This window comes from Petromyzon marinus, unplaced genomic scaffold, assembly GCF_048934315.1.
Source record: "Petromyzon marinus isolate PM22_M1 ecotype Great Lakes invasive population unplaced genomic scaffold, UKy_Petmar_22M1.pri1.0 PM_Scaffold_8, whole genome shotgun sequence".
NCBI lineage: Eukaryota > Metazoa > Chordata > Hyperoartia > Petromyzontiformes > Petromyzontidae > Petromyzon > Petromyzon marinus.
The window spans coordinates 1,328,086-1,350,529 of NW_027423688.1; positions in this window are offsets into that span (position 1 = coordinate 1,328,086).

Genomic DNA, 22,444 nt, shown 5'->3' on the forward strand with positions numbered 1-22,444 from the left:
GATTATCCGAAATTGGGGTGCTACTCTGATTAATGACGATTTTGTTGATGTCTAGTTTTGTTATATGTGGAACTGGGTTCTTCTTTGATAGGTGGTTGAATTTAGAAATCAGGTTAGCTTTACATTTGACTGACAGTGAATCAGCAGAAGAAGCAGTCATGTTGTCTACGTGATTCCAATCCGCACCAACCGGCATGTGCACAGGCATGTACACCACCTCTACACCGTTCATCATGCTAAGTCGGCCAATCAAATGCTATTTTTTATGCTAATTCCTTTGTCAAGGCACCTTGTTTCCTCGCACACAGCTTAAAGGTCACGGTCTGAGCGTGGCTGTGTTTCACTCCAGCGCTGTCTTCGAGACAGCCTGGTTCCTTCACCTGATGAAGGCCGCTTGTGTTGTGGCCGAAACGTCGTGATTTTTGTTGTTTTATTATTTACCTACGTGACTTTACCGAATAGAACCAAAGAGTATGGATCCTTGCAGTCACGAAAGCTTTAAATCTAGAATTGATAACCTCTACGGGGAGGGCTTTCACCTATCTGTTAGAGCTTTTAACAGACTACGGGACAAGAAGTCACAGCTCATCGAGACGCTGACCTTCCTCAAAAGATGCCGCAATCACAAGGTAATACCTATCGCTTTCACACTCATTTCTTCTGCTGTATCTTCTCCGAATTCTAAACAGATTCTGTTTAAGGCCAGCCTATCTTTAATCTCAGAGAGGATAAGGCTACTCCGATTTGAACTCGATACTTTAGACAGGACTCTCCTACAAGCTCATTTAATGTTAACACAAAAAATGTCACCTTCTGATTGGAATCACATAGACAACATGACTGCTTCTTCCGCTGATTCACTGTCAGTCAAATGTAAAGCTAACCTGATTTCCAAATTCAACCACCTATCAAAGAAGAACCCAGTTCCACATATAACAAAACTCGACATCAACAAAATCGTCATTAATCAGAGTAGCACCCCGATTTCGGACAATCTGAAAAAGTACTGGCTAGGGGACTGAATTTTGCTGTCACCCCAAAAAACATACCAGTAGATGATATCATCTCTCAGGTCGATGTAGCCTTCAAAGGCGTGGGACACATCCAAGCAGACGTTGCGAGAGCTGAAATAGCCACTATTCTTAAGAATGCTAAAAAACCCATTAGTAACATCAGCAAAAATGAACGCTCTGAACTCGCGAATTAAAAAAAACAGAAGTGATATAGTCATCCTCTCAGCCGATAAAGGCAACGCTACTGTTATTATGGATAAAGATTCATACAACAACAACATCCAGAATCTGCTCAACGATGGAAGTTACTCAAAAATTAAAAATGACCCTACCAATAGCCTAGCGATGAAAACCAACAAGATCATCACAAGTTCGACCTCCCTAATCGACCCAACTAAACGTCCGTCCCTAAATCCTTCTGCTGCAAAAACTCCTAGATTCTATGGTCTTTCCAAGATTCATAAAGAAGGCACCCCACTACGACCCATCGTATCCACGATCAACTCCCCTACCTATAGACTAGCCCGTTTTCTGTCAGATACCTTGCTGCCTTTCACTGGCAAGACCGCCTCAGCAGTACTTAACTCAGCCCAATTGGTCTCTATGGTCAAAGACGTTGTACTGTCCCCTGACGATATCCTTGTCAGCTTCGATGTGGTCTCTTTGTTCACCAAGGTTCCAGTACCTGATACCATTGAAACAATTGAAAATTTGGTCCAACATGGACTAGACGCCGATACACCTGTACCGGTTAGGCACTGCCTCAACAATACCTACTTTACTTGGAATGGCTCCTTCTACAAAAGATATGAGGGTACCCCCATGCGATCCCCCTTGTCACCAGTGATAGCCAATATTTTCATGGAGAAATTTGAATCAGACGCCATCCAGACTTCCACCCTCAGACCTTCCCTGTGGAAGAGATATGTGGATGACACTTTCGTCATTTGGCCACATGGCCTCCCACCTCTGAACCTTTTTCTACACCACATAAATTCCAGACATCCCGCCATCAAATTCACCATGGAAGTGGAGAAAGATGGCAAGCTACCATTCTTAGATGTTCTGTTTGAGAGGAGACCTGATGGCTCATTGGGGCATTCTGTCTACAGGAAACGCACCCACACAGATTCCTACTTGAAACCTGATTCCCACCACCACCCAGCCCAAAAGAATTATCTCATCATAACTGTATACCATAGGGTTCATTGCACTTCGGACCAACATCACCTGACCAGTGAATTAAAACATGTACACCTGGCCCTCAAAAGGAATGGATTCTCTGACCGTACCATCCGCCAAGCTGTTTCTCCCTCCATACAGAAACAACCACTTGATACTCCGGTCAAAACCATCACACTACCATATATAGCAGGCGTTACTAAAAAGATTTCCAATATTCTAAACAAACACAAGATCTAGGTCCGGTTCAATACAGTACACAAAATTCGTGATCTGATGTCATTCCTGACTTACAGTACCCCGGGGTTTACAAATTGAGTTGTACCTGCGGTGATTACTATATCGGGGAGACAAAGCGACATGTCTCTGGCCGAATTCGCGAGCACAAATCAGATTTGAAACACGGCAGAACGAATTATTCTGCCGTAGCTGATCACTGTTACAACGCTCTGGGTGATCACGATATAATTTTCTCCGATACCAAAGTTATTTGCAAACCCACGGGTTTTTATCAGAGATTTGTTCACGAGGCAATTCAGATCTACAAACACAGACACAATTTCAACCGAGAAGATGGTTTCAAATTAAGCAACCATTGGAAAGATGTTCTAAATCGAACCAAACATTAAACAAATTTTCAATGGTATAGAATATTTTTTAAGTAGTGGTACCCCAACTTTCGCAGCTCTTAAAAATTCCCTTTTCACACCATCAATAGGTAAACTCCCCCTCCCCCCCCCCCGCACCAACCGGCATGTGCACCCGCATGTACACCACCTCTACACCGTTCATCATGCTAAGTCGGCCAATCAAATGCTAATTTTTATGCTACTTCCTTTGTCAAGGCACCTTGTTTCCTCGCACACAGCTTAAAGGTCGGGGTCTGAGCGTGGCTGTGTTTCACTCCAGCGCTGTCCTCAAGACAGCCTGGTTCCTTCACCTGATGAAGGCCGCTTGTGTTGTGGCCGAAACGTCGTGATTTTTGTTGTTTTATTTTTTACCTACGTGATGTTACCGAGTAGAACCAATGGATTAGGTTACTCTGATTTGAACTCGGTAGTTTAGACAGGACTTTCCTACAATCTCATTTAATGCTAACACAAAAAATAACACTTTATGATTGGAACCACTTTGATAATATGACTGTTTCTTCTGCTGATTCACTATCAGTCAAATGCAAGGCTAACCTAATTGCTAAATTCAACCACCTATCAAAGAAAAACCCAGTTCCACAGATCACAAAACTAGACGTGAACAAAATTGTTATCAATTAGAGTTGCACCCCGATTTCGGACAATCTGAAAACTGTATTGGCTAAAGGGCTAAATTTTGCTGTCACCCCAAAATATATACCAATAGATGATATCATTTGTCAGGTCGATGTAGCTCTCAAAGGTATAGGACACATCCAAGCAGACGTCTCGAGAGCTGAAATAGCCACTATTCTTAAGAGTGCTAAGAAACCCGTTAGCAACATCAGCAACCATGAACGCTCTGAACTCGCTAAATTAAAAGAGAGAGATGATATAGTCATCCTCTCAGCCGATAAGGGCAATGCCACTGTAATTATGGATGAAGACTCATACAACAATAAAATTCAGGACCTACTCAATGATGGGAGTTATTCAAAAATTAAAAATGTCCCTACTAACAGCCTAACGATTAAAACCAACAAGATCATCACAAATTCGACCTCCCTAATTGAATCAACCAAAATTCCCTCCCTAAAACCCTCCGCTGCGAGACCTCCTAGATTCTATGGTCTTCCCAAGATCCATAAAGAAGGTACCCCACTACGACCCATCGTGTCCACGATCAACTCCCCTACCCACAAACTGGCCCGTTTTCTGTCAGATACTCTGCTTCCTTTTACTGGCAAGACCTCCTCAGCAGTACTTAACTCATCCCAATTGGTCTCTATGGTCAAAGACATTGCACTGGCCCCTGACGATATCCTCGTCAGCTTTGATGTGGTTTCTCTGTTCATCAAGGTCCCAATACCTGACACCATTAAAATAATTGTGGATCTGGTCCAACACGGAGTAAACCCCGAGGTACCCACGTTGGTTAGGCACTGCCTCACCAACACCTAATTTACTTGGAATGGTACCTTATACAAGCAAAATGAGGGTACTCCCATGGGTTCCCCCTTGTCACAAGTGATAGCCAATGTTTTCATGGAGAAATTTGAATCGGACGCCATCCAGACATCCACCCTCAGTCCTTCCCTGTGGAAGAGATATGTGGATGACACTTTCGTCATTTGGCAACATGGCCTCCCAGCTTTGAACCTTTTCCTGGACCACATCAATTCCAGACACCCTTCCATCAAATTCACCATGGAAGTAGAGAAAAATGGCAAACTGCCATTCTTGGATGTTCTGTTTGAGAGGAGGTTTGATGGCTCGTTGGGACATTCTGTTTACAGAAAGCCCACCCACACAGATTCCTACTTGAAACCGGATTCCCACCACCACCACCCGGCTCAAAAGAATGCTCTCATCAAAACGTTACACCATAGGGCTCATTGCATCTCGGACGAACACCACTTGACCAGTGAATTAAAATTGGTACGGCTGGCCCTCAAGAGGAACGGATACTCTGACCGTACCATCCGCCAAGCTGTTTCTCCTACCACACAGAAACAACCACTTGATACTCTGATCAAAACCATCACACTACCATACATAGCAGGCGTTACAAAAAGATTTCCAAAATTCTAAACAAACACAAGATCCAAGTCGGGTTCAATACAGTACACAAAATTCGTGATCTGATCCCATGTGTAAAGGATGTCATCCCTGACTTACAGTACCCCGGAGTTTACAAATCGAGTTGTACCTGCGGTGATTGCTATATCGGGGAGGCGAAACGACATATCTCTGACCGAATTCGCGAGCACAAATCGGATCTGAAACACGGCAGAACGAATTCATCTGCTGTGGCAGATCATTGTTACAACGCTATGGGTGATCATGAGATTGTCTTCTCCGATACCAAGGTTCTCTGTAAACCTCTAGGTTATCACCAGAGATGTGTTCACCAAGCCATTCAGATATACAAATACAGGCATACCTTCAACCGAGAGGATAGTTTCAAATTAAGCAACCACTGGAAGGACGTTTAAAATCATACCAAACGTCAACTAATTTCTAACAGCAATTTCAAGTAGTGGTGTACCAAGCATATTCCTTCTGAACTTTCAATTTCCCTTTTTTCTACTTCCCCCTGACAGCACATTCTTGCCGATCTTAAATTTTTCTATTTTTTTCCGTTTCTATTGCACACACACAGTGACCCATCCCCCGCACCCTCTACACAACAAAAGACGGATTAACTCAGCCCCGCACCCCACCAAGGTCCCCCTACATGGCTCCTCCCACCCGCCCCCCCCCCCCTTAACCTGCATTTAAGCTTTTCTATTTCCACGGTTTTCTACTCCGCATCTTACAGCACATTCTTGCCGATCTTTAATTTTTTCGTTTCTATTGCACACACACAGTGACCCACCCCCCACACCCTCTACACAACAAAATACGGATTAACTCAGCCCCTCACCCCACCAAGGTCCCCCTACATGGCTCCTCCCCCCCCTTCCCTTAACCTTTATTTAAGCCAGAGGTTTCCAGAGCCTCGCCACTTGGTGCAGCGATTTTTTGCTGTGACTGTTTCCACCTGAAGACGGAAGCTTGTGTTGCCTTCGAAACGTCGTGTTTAATTTTTTTATTTAATTTTAATTTATTTTTTACCTACGTGTCTTAACAGAATAAAACCAAAGATTATAAAATAAAACCCCAATTCAGGACCCTACTGTGACTCAGTGTGGATTTCTTGGAGTAAGTCTTTTATTATTATAAAGAATTACAGGGGCTGTTTGATGACACGACTAGGGAGCTGGCTTGCACTGCGGGGAACTTAATATTCAACTTGGATTCTGCAACCCTCAATGGCCTTTTTAAGTTCCATTTGTGCATGTAAAACTCGCACAAACAACCATACCCAGAAACCCATAGACTCCAACAGAGACCCACACATTCCTACAGACACTCAGACTCACACGGCAACCCCATAGACTCACACAGAGTCATTTTGACATGCACAGAGACCAATAGCCTCACACAGAGATCCATACACTCAAGAGACCCAAAAACTCACACAGAAATCCATAGATTCGCACAGAGGTCAATAGAATTTTAATCTGAATATTTATTTATACTGGATGAATCTGATGAGCTATAACGATCTGTTTTCACAGACGTCCAATCGGGCGGGTCAGAACATAACAAAAATACAATACAAAAACACGACAGGAAAGGTAAACAAATTGTTTAAATATATACAAATTAAACTGAACTGTTTTTATCTTACCATAGACTAAAATAAACCTGTTGGACTCGCACAGAGACCTTAACCACTAAACCTCGAACAAATAAAACCCTCTAAACCTCTAAACCCCGTAACTATCTAAATCCCTAACCATTTAAACCCATAACCATCTAAACCGCTAATCCTCTCAAACCCTTTACCCTTAACCCTAACCCTCCAAAAACCCCTCACTCTCCAAACCCCTTAGTCTTTTAACCCTAACCTTCAAAGCCATTAAAAACCAAACCCTCAACCCTCTGAATCCCTAACCCTCTAAACCTTGAAACTCTATCCTTCTAAAACCCTAAATCCCTAATATTCAAAATACCAACCAATCTAAACCACAACCCTCTAATGAACTAACCCTCTAGACCCCTAACCCTCTGAACTCACAACCTTCTAAATCCTCAACTTCTAAAACCCTAACCCTCAAAACCCTAACGTTCTAAAACCCTAAATCCCTAATCTAATCCCAACACATTTAAACCCCAACCCTCTAAAGAACTAACCCTCTAGATGCCTAACCCTTAAAACACCTATACCCCTAAAATGCTAACCCTTTAAACACATAACCCACTAAACCCCTAACCCTCTAAACCCATAAATGTTTTTTGGGGGTTAGCTTGTGTAACTATAAATGTGTCGTTAAACCAGCCACCACCCGACACAGCCAATTAGGAAAATTTGTCACATCAACAAAAAGTGCCATTTAGTGTTGGAGACTAACCCAATATTAGTTGTGAAAGTCTAGGTGTTAAACCCTCAACTCTCAAACCACTAAACCCCTAACACTCTAAATCCCTAACCCTTGAAACCCCTATACCTCTAAATCCCTAAACACATACCCTTATAACCTCCTCAACTCCTAACCATCTAAACCATTCAACCTCTAACAATCGAAACCCATAAACCTCTAAACACATAACTCTCTAAACCCTCTAAACTCAAAACGTTCTAAACTCTAACCCTCTAAACACCAAATTCTCTAAAGGACTTTACCCTGAAGACTCCAACCGTCTAAACACCTCACCCTTTAGAACCCTAACCCATAAACCCCAAAAACTCTTAACTGTCTAAACCCTTAACCTTCTAAACCAGACATGGGCAAAGTACGGCCCATTGGGCTTTTTAATCCGGCCCGCCGAACGTGTACAAATATTATTATTAAATTAAATTTTACCTTTCTCCTGTAATGCCCCCATTTCCCCATTAGATGGTGCACTTTGACCGGGAGTTACGACATGTTTTTGTATTTTTCATGTTGGTGCAATTTGTTAAATTGCCTTGCAAATAAATGCTTTGCTACCTGTTAAAGGCCAAATCCTTTCATGTTATTATTTTTACATGACATTTATATTAGTTCACACAAACACTCCATCCATCTGTTCCTGGCCCGGCCCCTCTGTCAAATTTTAGAACCCATTGTGGCCCGCGAGTCAAAAAATTTGCCCACCCCTGTTCTAAAACCCTTAAACCCCAAATTGTCTAAACCCATAAACCTGTAAAACCATAACCCTTTAAACCCCTCACCTTATAAGCCTCTAATCCCCGAAACCTCTAAACCCATAACCTTCTCAAACTCGTAACCTTGTAAACCAAAACACCGAGCAATCAAAACCCATAAACCCCCTAAACCTCTAAACACCGACAGTAACTCTAAACCCTTAACCCTCTAAACCCATAACCTTCTAAACTCTACCAAATAAAGACCTCAACCCCTTCACCATTAAAACCCTATCTGTCTAAACTCCTCACCCTTTGAAATCCTAACCCAAATACCCCGAAAACCCCAACCCTCTAAACCCCTCACCCTCTAATCCCCTAACCCTCTACACCCTTAACCCACTAAAACCCTAACCCTCAAAACCCCTAATACGCTCAAACCCTAAACATCATAACCCTTAAAACCCCCCAAACCTCTAAACTGCTTACCCCCTAACAACCCCAAAACCTCTAAACCCCTAAGCCCATAACCTTATAAACTCCTAACCCTCTAAACCACTAACCCTTTAACAATCAAACCCCATAAACCCTCTAAACACCTAATTCTCTAAACCGAGAACCCTTTAAAACCATAACCTTCTAAACTGTAACCCTCTAAAACTCAACCCTCAAAACCTCTTTACCCTTAAAACCATAACGGTCTAAACCCATCACGCTCTAAAATCCTAACCCATAAACCCCCAAACCTCTAACCTACTGAACCCCTAACCTAAACCCTTAAACACAAAATCTTTAAACCCAAAACCCTCTAAATCCTAACCCTCTTAACCCCTCTACCCTTAAAACCATAACCCTCTGAACCCCTAACTCTTTAAACCCCTATACCCCTAATAGCCTAATCCTCTAAACACCTAACCCTTTAAACCCCTTTACCCTTAAAACCCTAACCCTCTAAACCCCTAACTCTAGAATCCCCTAAACCCCTAACACTCTCAACCCCTAAACCCTATAACCCTCGAAATACCTAAACATATAAACCCCTTATCCCCAAAATACCCCAAAACCTCTAAACCCATAACTTTATAAACCCCTAACCCTCTAAACCCCTAGCCCTTTGTGTAGTGTGTGGTGGGTGTCACGGGGTTGGTGGGTGCAGGGTGTGTGTGGTGGGTGGTGGGTATCACAGGGGGGTGTATGTGTGGAGTGTGCATGTGGTGGGTGTGGTGATAGTGGTCGTGGTTCACAACGATCCATGACCACCACCTCTACTGTGTGGTGGACCGGCCACCACACAGCAGCGCGCGTCGGAGGAGTGAACGGATGGTTCTCCGTATGCGGGCCAGGCCCCCTCGCTTCCTCTTCTCCTCCTGCATCACCATCGCCTGATCCTCTTTCCTTGTCATCTCCTTCTCCTCCACCAATATCTCCTGCACCACCATCTCCTCCTCCTGCTCCTTCTTCATCTCCACCTCCTCTGTCTCCCCCTCCATCTCCTCTTCGTCCTGCACCACCAGCTCCTCCATCAAGGTCTCCTCCTCCTGCACCACCAGCTCCTCCACCAGACTCTCCTCCTGCACCACCAGCTCCTCCACCAGGGTCTCCTCCCCCTCCTGCACCACCAGCTCCTCCACCAGTGTCTCCTCCTGCACCACCAGCTCCTCCACCAGGGTGTCCTCCTCCTCCTGCACCACCAGCTCCTCCACAAGGGTCTCCTCCTCCTGCACCACCAGCTCCTCCACAAGGGTCTCCTCCTCCTGCACCACCAGCTCCTCCACTAGGGTCTCCTCCTCCTCCTGCACCACCAGCTCCTCCACCAGGGTCTCCTCTTCCACCACAAACGTCAGCATCCATTTAGAGGCCAGGGCAAGCGCGGAGGATGGGGGCAGCGCCGGCTCCGCTCTGTAAAGAGATGCGCACGACACCGTTCCAACTTCCTGCTACAGCAGAGATCACAGCCCCCCCACCATCGTCCGCGTACGGACTAACTGTGTGCAGAGATAGATTAACCAGGCTAATAACGATGCTGCAATAATGCAGCATACCTTTGCCCATCGTGGGTCTGGTTACAGAATGGGCATTAGTCTTACGATATCACAAAGGATGAAGGGCTACATGGCAAAGATATGGCTGTCTCATTATTTGTCCTCACCCAGGAACCAATTATAAAAATACATCCGTATATAACCGAATGTATACGTGGGGTTTGAACTGTACATGTGTTCGTTTGCAGGCGGCAGGGCTGGAACTCATTCAAAGAGGGACCTGGGTTTGATTCCCATACTTGGGCCACTTTCTCCGTGTGGAATGTGGAGTGTGTTCTACCCCCTCCCCCCCCCCCGTTTTGTCCTGCATTGGTTTCCAAAATCAGAATACATTATTTAGACTGGATGAAGAGGAATCCGATAAGCTATGAAGCTCTTCTTTCACAGATATGCAGTCGAGGCACACGGTCAGCAAGTTACAACAACAAACAAAAGGAGTGCAACGTGTAAAAATGTAAGCAAGTCACAAAAAATTGAGCACATAAGCACAAAGTACATAAAATTCTGCCAGATTTTCAACACTAAATGTAAACTTGGGCAAGGCAGCAAAACATCAACAAAAACAGCCCCAGACCCCTCCAAGACAACACACAGTCCCTCAATAAAATTGTACATTAAAATGTAACTTTCATTCCTTTGGGTTTGGCATTTTCCTCCACGTAACTGAACCCTGACACACGCCACGCAACCAGTGTTGGATGGACATCCTCGCCAGTGTTAGAAATTGAACCTCCAAATCATTCAATCGGGATCGCATAGCAGCAGTAGCAAAAGCAAATTTGTTCTGTACTGCAAACAACTTGGCAGGACTCTACTGAAAAAGAGTCTTGAGACTGAGTGAGGCTCATGCTGGCTAAATAAGGGTAGTAGTAATAAATATAAATACATTAACAGGAGCAGAGCCGTCCCCCGGGTACGGTGTACTGGGGAAACCGCCCCAGGCACCGTGCTTTTGGCGGCCCTGTGCTTCGATGTCACGGTGTCAGACGTCAAATGTCTTTTTAACACGTAGGCTTTCGCACCAGATTGGCTCACAAATGATGACATCACATTCACATTTATCACTATTTACGACCGAAACAGGAATATTTCTCCACAATTCTGGCCGTCACCTTATGAGGCTGGTTGCAATCCCCGGCAAAATGTCGAAATCGAATAGTAAATGTGGTGGGTTTACTTTCCAACACTGGTGTGCTGATCTAGTAACTAATTGGCACATTTTGTTTACATGATACACCTTACTAATTGGCTGTGTTGGGTGGTGGTGAGTTTAACAACACATGTATATCTATGCGATCTAACCGAAAAAACCCCTGTATTGTTGCTAATACTTCCGATTTAATTGTGACTTGCCCCGGGCCCCACACCTCCCTATGGACTGCCTTGAACATTGGACAAGCAGCTCGTGGCTTACCGTCGCTCAACAGCTCCAAAACACTGTACCCTGCCAGGAGCAGCAATGGTGGTGGTGGTGGCGTTGCTGGTGGTGCTGGTGGCCACGGTCCGGAGCCAGCTGTGACCCAGCGCCTGCGCTGGCGTCATACGACAATCCGGATCCCATCTGTTGAGAGACGCACGGGGGTCACACGCAGCGCACATGGTGAGAGAGGCGTGGTGAGAGGATTGACGTTCCTTCCCTTCTCCCACGAGGTCCAGGAATGCACGGCAGCAGCGGTAGTCTTGGTAGCAGCGTCAATCCTTCAATACGCAGTACTCTAAAAATGCCCTGAGCCTCACACTGCCGAGGAGCATCTTTAACGGACCTCCAAAGAGGGCGATCTTAACACCGGTGGTACTGGTCATCGGCAGGTTAACTCAGCTCCACATCTTCCTGGTTATCGGTGGAGAGCGATCGTTGATCACCTTGGTGGGGGAAATCCTCATGGGGAGGGGGGAGGGAGTGGGGGATGATTCTTACCGCAGGCAGGAGCTGACAAAGTCAACAAACTCCGGGTCGTGGCTTCTGAGTGCCCTCTGAAGTGACAAGCTCCCTGGCACCCTTCTCTTGACTGGGCAGAACATCATGCCCAAACGATCTGCAGGAGACATGCACAGCAGGAGAAACACACAGTCACCAACCACCACTTTGCCCACCTACCCACTCGCCCACGCCCCTATTTACCCACCCACTCACCCAAGGAATTGAAAATACAAAGAGACCCCCCCCCCCCATGGCCACCCCCCCAAAAAAACTACAACAGCTCCAGGCCACACCCTAACACTGAATCCGGTCGGATGCTCGCCCCACCCTTCAACTCACCAAAGTAGTGCATTCCGTCAGGAGCTGCATCCATCATGCATTTTGGAGGCAACCCGAGGATCTGCACATGGTTGAGATAAAGGCAAAAGTCACCCATGTAGCCGCAGCAGACTGTAGGGGCAAGTGTTTTTAGTAGTGAGTAGAAACAGCAGCAGCAACAGTAGCGGCACCTGTTGAGGGCTAGGACTGTGGCACACACAGAGAGGGGATGGTTGGCCATATTGAAGCAGGTACACACGGCACCAGGTACTCATTTGAGGCTGATTTGTACTAGGGGATGCCCAGTACCGGTTCAGATAATCCTCACTGATGTTGGCCGTGAATTGGAATCAAACTCGCATTAGCAGGTTTGTAGCTGAGCACGCTAACCGCTACACCACTGCTCCCCCCACACGTACAAGACACACACGTGTACACACATAAAACATACGATGGCTGCCATTCGCCAGATCACCAAGTAGCCAATCGCCCCCCCTCTCCTGGCTCCCCCCCATAGCCTACAACTTCAAGAAAGGAGGGGGGAATCACGAGCGGGTGAACGCCCAGTTGGAAATACCTCCATGCAGCACGGGAGGTGGTCGTCGCAGCTGTCCGACTGGAATAAATTCCTGCCGGTCGCCAACTTCGCCACTGTGCAGCCCAGTGCCCACATGTCCACTGCACACGTTAATCTGTAGCCCAGCAATACCTCCGGAGAGAGGTATTGCAGGGTCCCACCCACATGCAGAGCTGCACAACAACAACAAATATATATGTAGGTGTGTGTGTATACTCACTGTGTCATGAACAGCATCGTTATCACACACTGTCACATGTACAGACACTAAGAGACTTGCACACACACACACACTGGAACACAGACACACCCACAGGCAGAAACTCACACCCAGGTGAGGTTACTCACGTTGCCTTTTCACAAAAAAGCTGGTGCCAAAGTCCGTGACCCTGACGGTGCCGGTTACGGGATCCTTGAGTAGAACATTTTCCTAAAGGAAGAAAGGCAGAAGGAATTCACACTCGGAGGTTACGCCGATAGCATTCAGCCAGCAGTGGATCAATCACGTACCACGGTACAAGCTAAACAGGGGAACTAGGTGAGGCGTAGCGCCGTCATCAACCTTGAGTCCAGTGCAACATTCGCTGTTTTCTGACAGCTGCCACTGGGGGTGCCCCTTTCAAATGCGTCAAGATGAGCGATGTTAGTCGAGGCTCTATAGACAACTTATCCTAGTTGCTCAGCTGCCCGATAACGAGTTACGGACCAAAAACCACGCTCGAGGGCGCATGGATTTCGTGACGCCTTCCACCGCGCGTTTGTCTTGGGAAGTTTTCCATTCACAGCATGGAAGCTGACAACGGGCAGCTGTCAGTTCAAACGCGTGTTTGGCACGTTTTGAAAATCATTCTTTTCAGCTCCGGTTTGTGTTTCCCAAAGTTTGGGGCAACGCTGTGATCTACATTGCTAGTTTTATCTGTGGTGAGTCCCCCAATAGCGACACGACTCTACACGACAGTTTAATTCATACCAGATCATCACCAGAGGTAACGTGACCCTGCTTCCTTCCAGATAGACGGACAGAGCTAACACATCGACCCTGTGACCAACGTGGTTAGTTTTCTCTATGGACCGAGTCCCCAATAATGACACAACTCCGGAACAAAGTCACGCTGAATGCTGTGTCCACTCACTGGCTTGATGTCCGCATGGATGATGCTCCTGGCCTTGGTGTGGCAAAGGAACTTGAGGATGCCCCTGGTGTAAGTTTTCACCATCCCCATGTGCAATTTCCGGAACCCCGCTTCCGTAATCACATCATAGAGGCTCTCCCTGTGAAAGAGGCAGCAGCAGCAACAACAATGACAACAACGAAGCAGCGTCAGTGTCATACCCTGCAATACTGCGTGGATTCTGATAACGACAATATTAATATTATATTTGCACATTCACGACTAATATGATTCATAGCTCAGTGTGGGTTTAGGTCATCGGTTTGCTGATGAACCAAATCAGTTAGCACATCTGTCCACTTGCTTTCATTGGCTCTGTTTCCGGGTGGTGGAATTATCCATTAGGAGATACAAACTCCACGCAGAAAGGCGTCCGAGTTGAGAATCGAACTCAGGGATTTTCACCGAGGGGCACAAGCGTCACCACTGCGCTGCAGCCAACCTGCTGATCGAGTGGAGGCGTGGCTATATAAAAGTGGGCAGGGCTGATTGAGAAAAGAGGAGTGGCCTCGTGCACCCGGGACACATGACAGCTCCACAGTACCGCAATGCGTGGGTGGCACAGGAATCCCAAAAGTAACATCTAGCCCCGGTGGTGTGACGTTACCACCCTCCCCTGGTGTGGAAGAGATCGGGGCTTTGATCCCGACCGTGACGCATGTATATTTTGAGTTTGCATGTTCTACCCCTGGTCACGTGGATTTTTCTCCGGGTTCTCTGGTTTGTCCCTCCACATTTAGAAACTTGTGTTTAGAGTATTTGGCTGCTATACATTTCCACATAAGCCACTTTTTTTAGCTATAATTTGTAACCAGGCCGCTTGTGAAAAATAACTGATAGGGCAGTGGGCTTTACCTGTTAAATAAAAGTTTTAGTTTAGCTAATGTAGTTAACCACGCTATGGGGGGTGGGGGGCGGTGGGAACACATGGTACGTACTTCAACAGCTCCAGGACAATGCAGTGGTGTCCTCTGAAGTCAAAATGGTTCAGGACTTTGATAACGTTGTACTCCTCATCACTGCCCTCGCCCTGAAGTTCCAGAGCCATCTGGAGCTCCTTTCTCTGAAATTTATCATCCTTGGAGCTGTGCAGAGAAAATCCACAAATGAATCATGACTTAGACTTGCTAAAGGAATGACCAGAAACAAATTCTATTCCGAATTAAATAAATAAATAAATATGCGTTCCCCAAGTGTAATGGCATTGTGAGTTCCGATAGCGCGCTCATGGAAGGTTCCAGAAAGGATCGGGAAGAGGATCAAATAAGCAAGGGATAGAAGGGGGTTTGGGGTGTTGCCTGAACGTAGTGATTCCCTAATGTGTGAATTGAGCCGACTCCGAGCATGGCCCCAGCCACACTCAGGATTCCCAGAAGCTGAGCCAAGCCACGGCTGAGCCACTCATGTATCTTTAACAGCAGCTGAGCGGCTCAAGCCTGAGCCAAACCATGGCTGAGCGAGAGCTGAGCCTGAGTTTTAGAGACTGAGCCACAGCTGAGTCGTGACTGAATGTGGCTCTCACAGAGCAAGGCATTATAACGTGGAATATCATGGGACCTCCTTTGCCAGTACCAAAATATCAGAATAGATTTTCCATTTTTTTCTGGCAACAAAACAGGTGTTAAGATGTTAAAACACCAAACTGAAACCTTTTACAAGGAATCATGTCTGCATTAACCATAATACTTGTGGTCAGAATGCAAACAAAAACATACTCTGATAATATATGCATTGTCTTTGAAACTGATTGGTCCACACCAGAGACAGCTTTCTTTTGAGCCTCGTCTCAAAAACGATGTTAGACCAGAGGACGCCAAAAGGCGTACAGCACAAAGACAAGCGTTATCAGAGTAATGAGAGCTCAGGGTGAACGGCTACATCATGGACCTTCTTTGGGAGTATATTTTGGTATTGGCAAAGGAGGTCCCATGATGTAGCTGCTATAACGCAGAACGCACACGTTATAACACGGAACACGCCCGTTATGACATGGGACAACCCCATTACAGCGTGGAACACGCCTTTTATAGCGTGGAACGTGCCCATGATAACATGGAAGGCTCCCGTTATAACACGGACCGCACCCATTATAATCCGGAATGCTTCTGTTCTAATGCAGGAAAGCGCCCATTATAACGTGGAATGTGCCCGCTATAAAATTGCAAAGCTGAGCGGTATGACACAGTAGGCGGAATGCGGAATGATCACGTGACGTGACAGCATGCCCTCCGTTATTGATCTCTTTACATCACTGTGTGCGTGTATTTTATCTTGCAAAACTTTATCGTTACATTATATATGGGGATATTATGTTTGCTTAATGTGCTTTCCCTTAATGCGGCACTTTTCAGGAATGCATCTACCGGGTTAAATGAAGACTTAATGTAATGTAAGAGTGAACTGATCCAGAACAGGGGGAGAACATACAAACTCCACACAGGAGGACACCCGAGTCAGGAGTCGAACCGGGGACCCTCTACGTGAGGCACGACTTGTCACCACCTCATCACACGGCCGCCCACAGCACTTGACGTAACAACAACGTCGTCCTTGTGACGACACCACTCTGAATTCTTACCTCAATGGTGATCTCAAGATCTTCACTGCCACCAGGGTGTTCATCTTGTGGTCAAGGCACCGGATCACCTGGCCTTGAGCTCCATCCCCAATCTTCTTCAGCACCTCATAGCGGTAGTGAAGGTGCTCATGGTGGACCTGCACAAAATTACACAAATTTAGACTGACTATATTTTGAAAATCACAACATGTGAGCATTATTTTACGAAATAATTGCTTTTATTAAGTATTTGGTTTTCTTAAATCTGTAATTGTGGAATGCTCTGATGTCTGCTGGCCGAGTCACCCTAAAAAAAGCTCTTTAGCTCAATGGGCTTAACTTGGGAAATAAACTTCTGATTGTGAAGTGTGTGGGAGAGTGCACGTGTGCTTTCTCTGGTTGGTTGCTGCTTAAATTGCAATGACAAGAAGCCACAAACCCCGCGACCGCTGCGCCCTGTGACCGCCCCCACGGCGGGGGCTTTGTGGCGAGTCTCACCGGAATGTAATGATGTTCGTGGTCGTCGTATCCATCGTTGTTGTGTCCCCGGGATCTGTTACGGAGCGCAAAGTACCATACTTCCTGTATGGCGACAAGCTCCAGCTTCTCCCGGTGGGTCATTTGTGGGCCAAAGAGAGCCAGGATTGCTGCAGGCAAGAGAATAACAACAGCTGTCGGTGATCTTTCATTTAAGCAGCACTGCCTCAAAAAGTCTCAAGATTCCTTTTCAGGAGGTTCCTGCAGATGCTTTACAGAGAATGGGGGCGACGCTGCTGCCATTACGTCTGCTGTGTGATCCCAATTTGAGGAATTTGCAGGGGATTTGGATGTTTTGGCCAATACCAGTTATGTCCGTATGTTAAACCGTGCTTCGGCAGCCCTGCTAATCAGAAGTGAGGGGGAAAGGCAACAAACTAACAAGTTCGCAAAAATTATTGATTTAAAAGTGCATCGCTCCAGTGGCTGCCTAATGTCGGAAGAGCATTCCAGATGACTGCAGAAGCACATCTGAAAGCGTGCCATGCAGTGATCATCTTTGTTCGATGTCCAGCTATATGCAGCTCTGAGGACATCTTAGGTTGCTTGGGTTTGAAAACGGGGTTAACGAATTAGATAAATATAACACAGGTATGCCAAGAAGGATTTTATGAAATAAGAATAGCTTTTACCATTTCTGGCACAAAAACAGGTGTTAATATGTTCAAACACCAAATAGATACCTTTTGCAAGGCATCAAGTCTGCATTTACCACACGTACTTGTTGAAAAATATGCAAACAAACATGCTCCGATAATATATGGGCATTGTCTTTGAAACTGACTGGCCCGCACCAGAGACAGCCTTCTTTATGACCTTGTCTCGTCGGTGTTAGACCAGAGAACGGCAAAATTCGAACGGTACATCACCCATGCAACATGGCCACCATGAAGTCCCCCATGCATCATGGTCACTGTGACGTCCCCCTTGAAACATGACCGTCGTGATGTCCCACCATTCAGCGTGGCCATCTTGACGTCACTCATTTCTATTCTTACCTTGTGGCGATTTGCTGTGGATGGAGCCGGTGCGCGCTGAGGACAGCGCACTCCACGTGGTGCAAGACTCGCCGTTACTCCGAGCCTCTCCAGCTCGGCTGATCTACACACACAAAAACAAAGGTCCACCACAGGGGCTTGATTAAGATGTTGGAGCAAGTGCAGTGGGCGAGCACTGAGCCAGCATCTCTGACATCCTGGGCTCCACATTCAGGAGGGTCCTGCCGAGATGTTGCCAGTTCTCAGCGTTGGGATATTTGGCCAATATCAGTTGCCATGCTTGGATTTACAATGAAAGACGTGTGGATTTCGAGGTCACACGCAGGTCAATGGGATCGTTCAAACTGTTAAGAGGAGTGAGTGGGACTCGGGCCGGACGAGCCATGGCTAGGAGGGACAACAATGGCTCACGGTCAAGAATAATAACGGAGCGACAACCAAGGAACAGAACACATCAGAGAGGAGAGCCGCCAGAGAGATGGTGCGACGAAATCGGCGCTTGGCGGATTATTCCATCACAGGATGTGAGGGGTAGTAGGGTCTCAGGGAGGGAGGCGTTCATCCATCAGTGGATAGATAACAGCGCTGTAGATGCTCACGCGTAGACGGGCACGTACACCAACAGGATCTCGGAGAGACACTCTGATAGACCCGCACACACTTAGGCGGGCAAGGAGAAGCACACCCAGGTATACAGGTGACAGGTAGGCACACGCAGAGGGGAGAACACACGTCCACCCATACTTCACCACACGAGTCGAGGAGCCACATGTACCTCCATGGTAGCAACTTGCAGACGAGGGTGCTCAGAGCTCACGGTGTCTCTCGCGCGGTCCGGGTCTCTGCGTGGAGAGCGGCAGACAGAGGCAAGGGACACGCAGAGTTGAAGGGGCATGACACACCCACGTCTAAACCCACGTCACGTCACAATGCAGACTCTCATCAACACGGACTCACATCCTCACCAGTCACACAATACGAAAAATACAAAAAACAACAACTGCCATTCGCCACTAAGTAGCGGTGATGTGACCACGGCGCCTGTGCCAGGCCAGGTGCACTTTGAGACCACGTGAAGTGCCGAAGGCTCACTGACAGGCGGTCACAGGTCAGACCCAGGTGCCATGAGTTGTCTGACTGAGATGACTGTGCCAACTTGCTGCATTTTAGATGCCCGGCTCAAAGGTTGTTGTCGTGAGCGTTGCTCCTCTGTTCGGACACCACTACTAACACTACTCCTAACACCACCAACACCACCACTACGAACACCACCACTACGAACACCACCACTACGAACACCACTACTACGAACACCACTACTAACACCACAATTAACACCACGAACAAAGATCCCCCGTATAGCCTTAACAGACTGTGGGGGTAAGTGCTGTCCGCGAGCACCTATGAAGGCCGCCACGGCACACGAGGGGGTGGGTAGCCAACACCACGCCCGGCCGCCTTTGTCTCCCCAGTGGCAATGTTTGCACCTCGCACCAGATACTCATTTAAGGCTGAGTCAATCTAGGGTGAGGCCCAGGACCAGTTCAGATAATCGTCACCAATGTTGACTGTGAGCGGGAATCAAACCCAGGTCGCCAGGTTCTTAGCGCAGCGCGCTAACTGCTACACTACCCCACTAACACCATCACTAACACCACTACTAACACCACCACCAATAATACCACCAACACTAACACCACCACTAAGACCACCACGAACACCACTACCAGCACCAATAATACCACCATCACTAACACCACCACGACTAACACCAGCAACAAAAATTCCACCATCACTAACACCAACAACAACAATCGCCATTCGCCACTAAGTGGCGGTGATGTCACCACGACGCTTGTGCCAGGCCATGTGCACCTTGAGGCCACGTGAAGTGTCGAACGCCCGCCCGCTGGCAGGAGGTCACGGGGCAGACCCAGGTGCCACAGGTCGACTGAGTGAGATGACTGGCTGATGCACCACCTGTGCCCCTTACTGTGCCAACTTGCTGTGCTTTAGCCATCCGGCGCTCTGCTCGTTGTTGTGAGCGTCGTTCCTGCGCTCTCCGTTGTTGTTGGAGGGCGACTGCCTCCAACTGCCCAGTAGCGTCCTTCACGAGCCTCTTCCACAGAGGCCGATCTTGACACAGCTGGTACCAGTTATCGGCAAGTCCACTCAGCTCCACATCCTGCTGTACCACATCATTCTATCTCTTCTCTAGCCCGTGCTGCGTCCCTTCAGCCCCCTCGATCCGGCCAAATAAAAGCTGCTTGGGCATGCGGTGATTGGGCATGCGGGCTACATGGCCCAGCCAACGCAGCCTTGCCTGCCGGAGGAGCTCACTGATGAGGCTTTGTCCAGATCTTTCGAGGATTTGTGAGTTCCTCACACAATCCAGCCTGGTTAAACCCAGGATTGATCAGAGGCAGGCCAGCCTCAACGTTTCTAACCGGCAAAGATGTTCCATTAGGGGGGTCCACGTTTCACAAGCGTAGGGAAGGGAGGGAATGACTGTGGCTGAGAAGACCCGAAGCTTCGTGTGGAGCGACAGACCAGGTAGCTTCCACACAGCGTTACGCAACTGCTGAAAAGATAATGCCGCTCGACTGATTCGGAGTGAGACCTCTGCTGTTAAACCGGAGATGGTCATGAGCACACTGCCCAGGTATGGGAAACTTTCCACTCTCCACAACTGCCCCATTTACCGATTGGGAGTTGTGGAGGTGGAGTGCCCGATGGTACAAAATACTCAGGCAGGCGCTTCGTTTTGGTGGGGCTGATGGTAAGGCCCCACCTCTTAGTGGCACACTCCAGTTTTAGCAGCAGCGCCTCCAACTCCTCCTCTGAGTGAGCCGCAATTATCACGTCATCGGCATACATAACGTGGTTGACCAATAGGGAGCCATCCCTTGACGGCATCCGGGCATTGATCAGCCTCCCACTGTATCTGTACCAGATGGAAATTCCTCCGGTACAGCTACTGAAGGCCTCATGAACTACGTGGTCGAAATAGATGTTAAATAATGTTGGAGCCAGAGGACATCCCTGTCGCACCCCAAGGTGAACAGGGAATGGCTCCGACTCCCGGCAATGTAGTTTTACCCGGGTCCGCTCACCATAATGAAGGTCCTTAAAGATCGTGAGCAGCGGGTCAGGGACTCCGAAAGCACGAAGAACCCAGAGCCCAGGCCTACTGATGGTGTCATAGGCCTTTACCAGGTCAATAAAGCAGAGATGTAGGTCTTGTTGGAATTCCCTACACCTCTGCTTTAGCAAACGGACAGAAAATATGGCATCTGTGCAGGACCACCCTTTCCTGAAACCACATTGGGGCTCCGCAAGCCTCTCCTCAGCATGCCTGGTAAGGCAGTGTTGAATAATCCTTGCCAGGACCTTTCTCAGCACACTGAGGAGTGAGATGCCCCTGTAGTTGTTACAGTCTGTGCGGTCTCCCTTCTTAAAGATGGGGACCACCATGGCATCCAATCACCTCACTTACACCACCATCACTAATACCACCAACACCAACACCACCATCACTAACACCAGTAACACCACCACTATCACCACTACTAACAACCACAATCACTAACACCACCATCACTAACACAACTAACACCACCACCATCACGAGCACCCCCACCACTAATACCACCAACATTAACACCACCACTCCTCCCCCTGCCAGTATGGGACACCAAAGACAAAGATCCCCGTAGAGACTTAACAGGCTGTAGGGGCAAGTGCTGTTAGCCAGCAGTACGTATGAAGGCCGGCACGACACACGAGGGGGTTGGATTGCCAGCACCACGCCCGGCCGCCTTTGTCTCCCCAGTGGCGATCTTTACACACCACACCAGGTACTCATTCGAGGTTGAGTCGATCTAGGGGAGGCCCAGCACCGGTTCAGATAATCGTTACTGCTGTTGGCCTTTAGAGGGAATCCAACTTGGGGTCGCCGGGTTCATAGCGCGGCGCGCTGTCAGCTCTACGACCGTTCCACACACACACAGACTCACACAGAGACTCGCACACATACAGACTCACACACACAGAGACTCACACAGACTCTCACACACACATACAGACTCACACAGAGACTCACACACACACACAGAGACTCACACAGAGACTCACACACACACAGAGACTCACACACACACAGACACAGAGACTCACACACACACACACAGAGACTCACACATACAGAGAGTCACACACACACACAGACTCACACATACAGAGAGTCACACAGAGAGTCACACACACAGAGACTCACACCGAGAGTCACACACACAGAGAGTCTCACACACACAGACTCA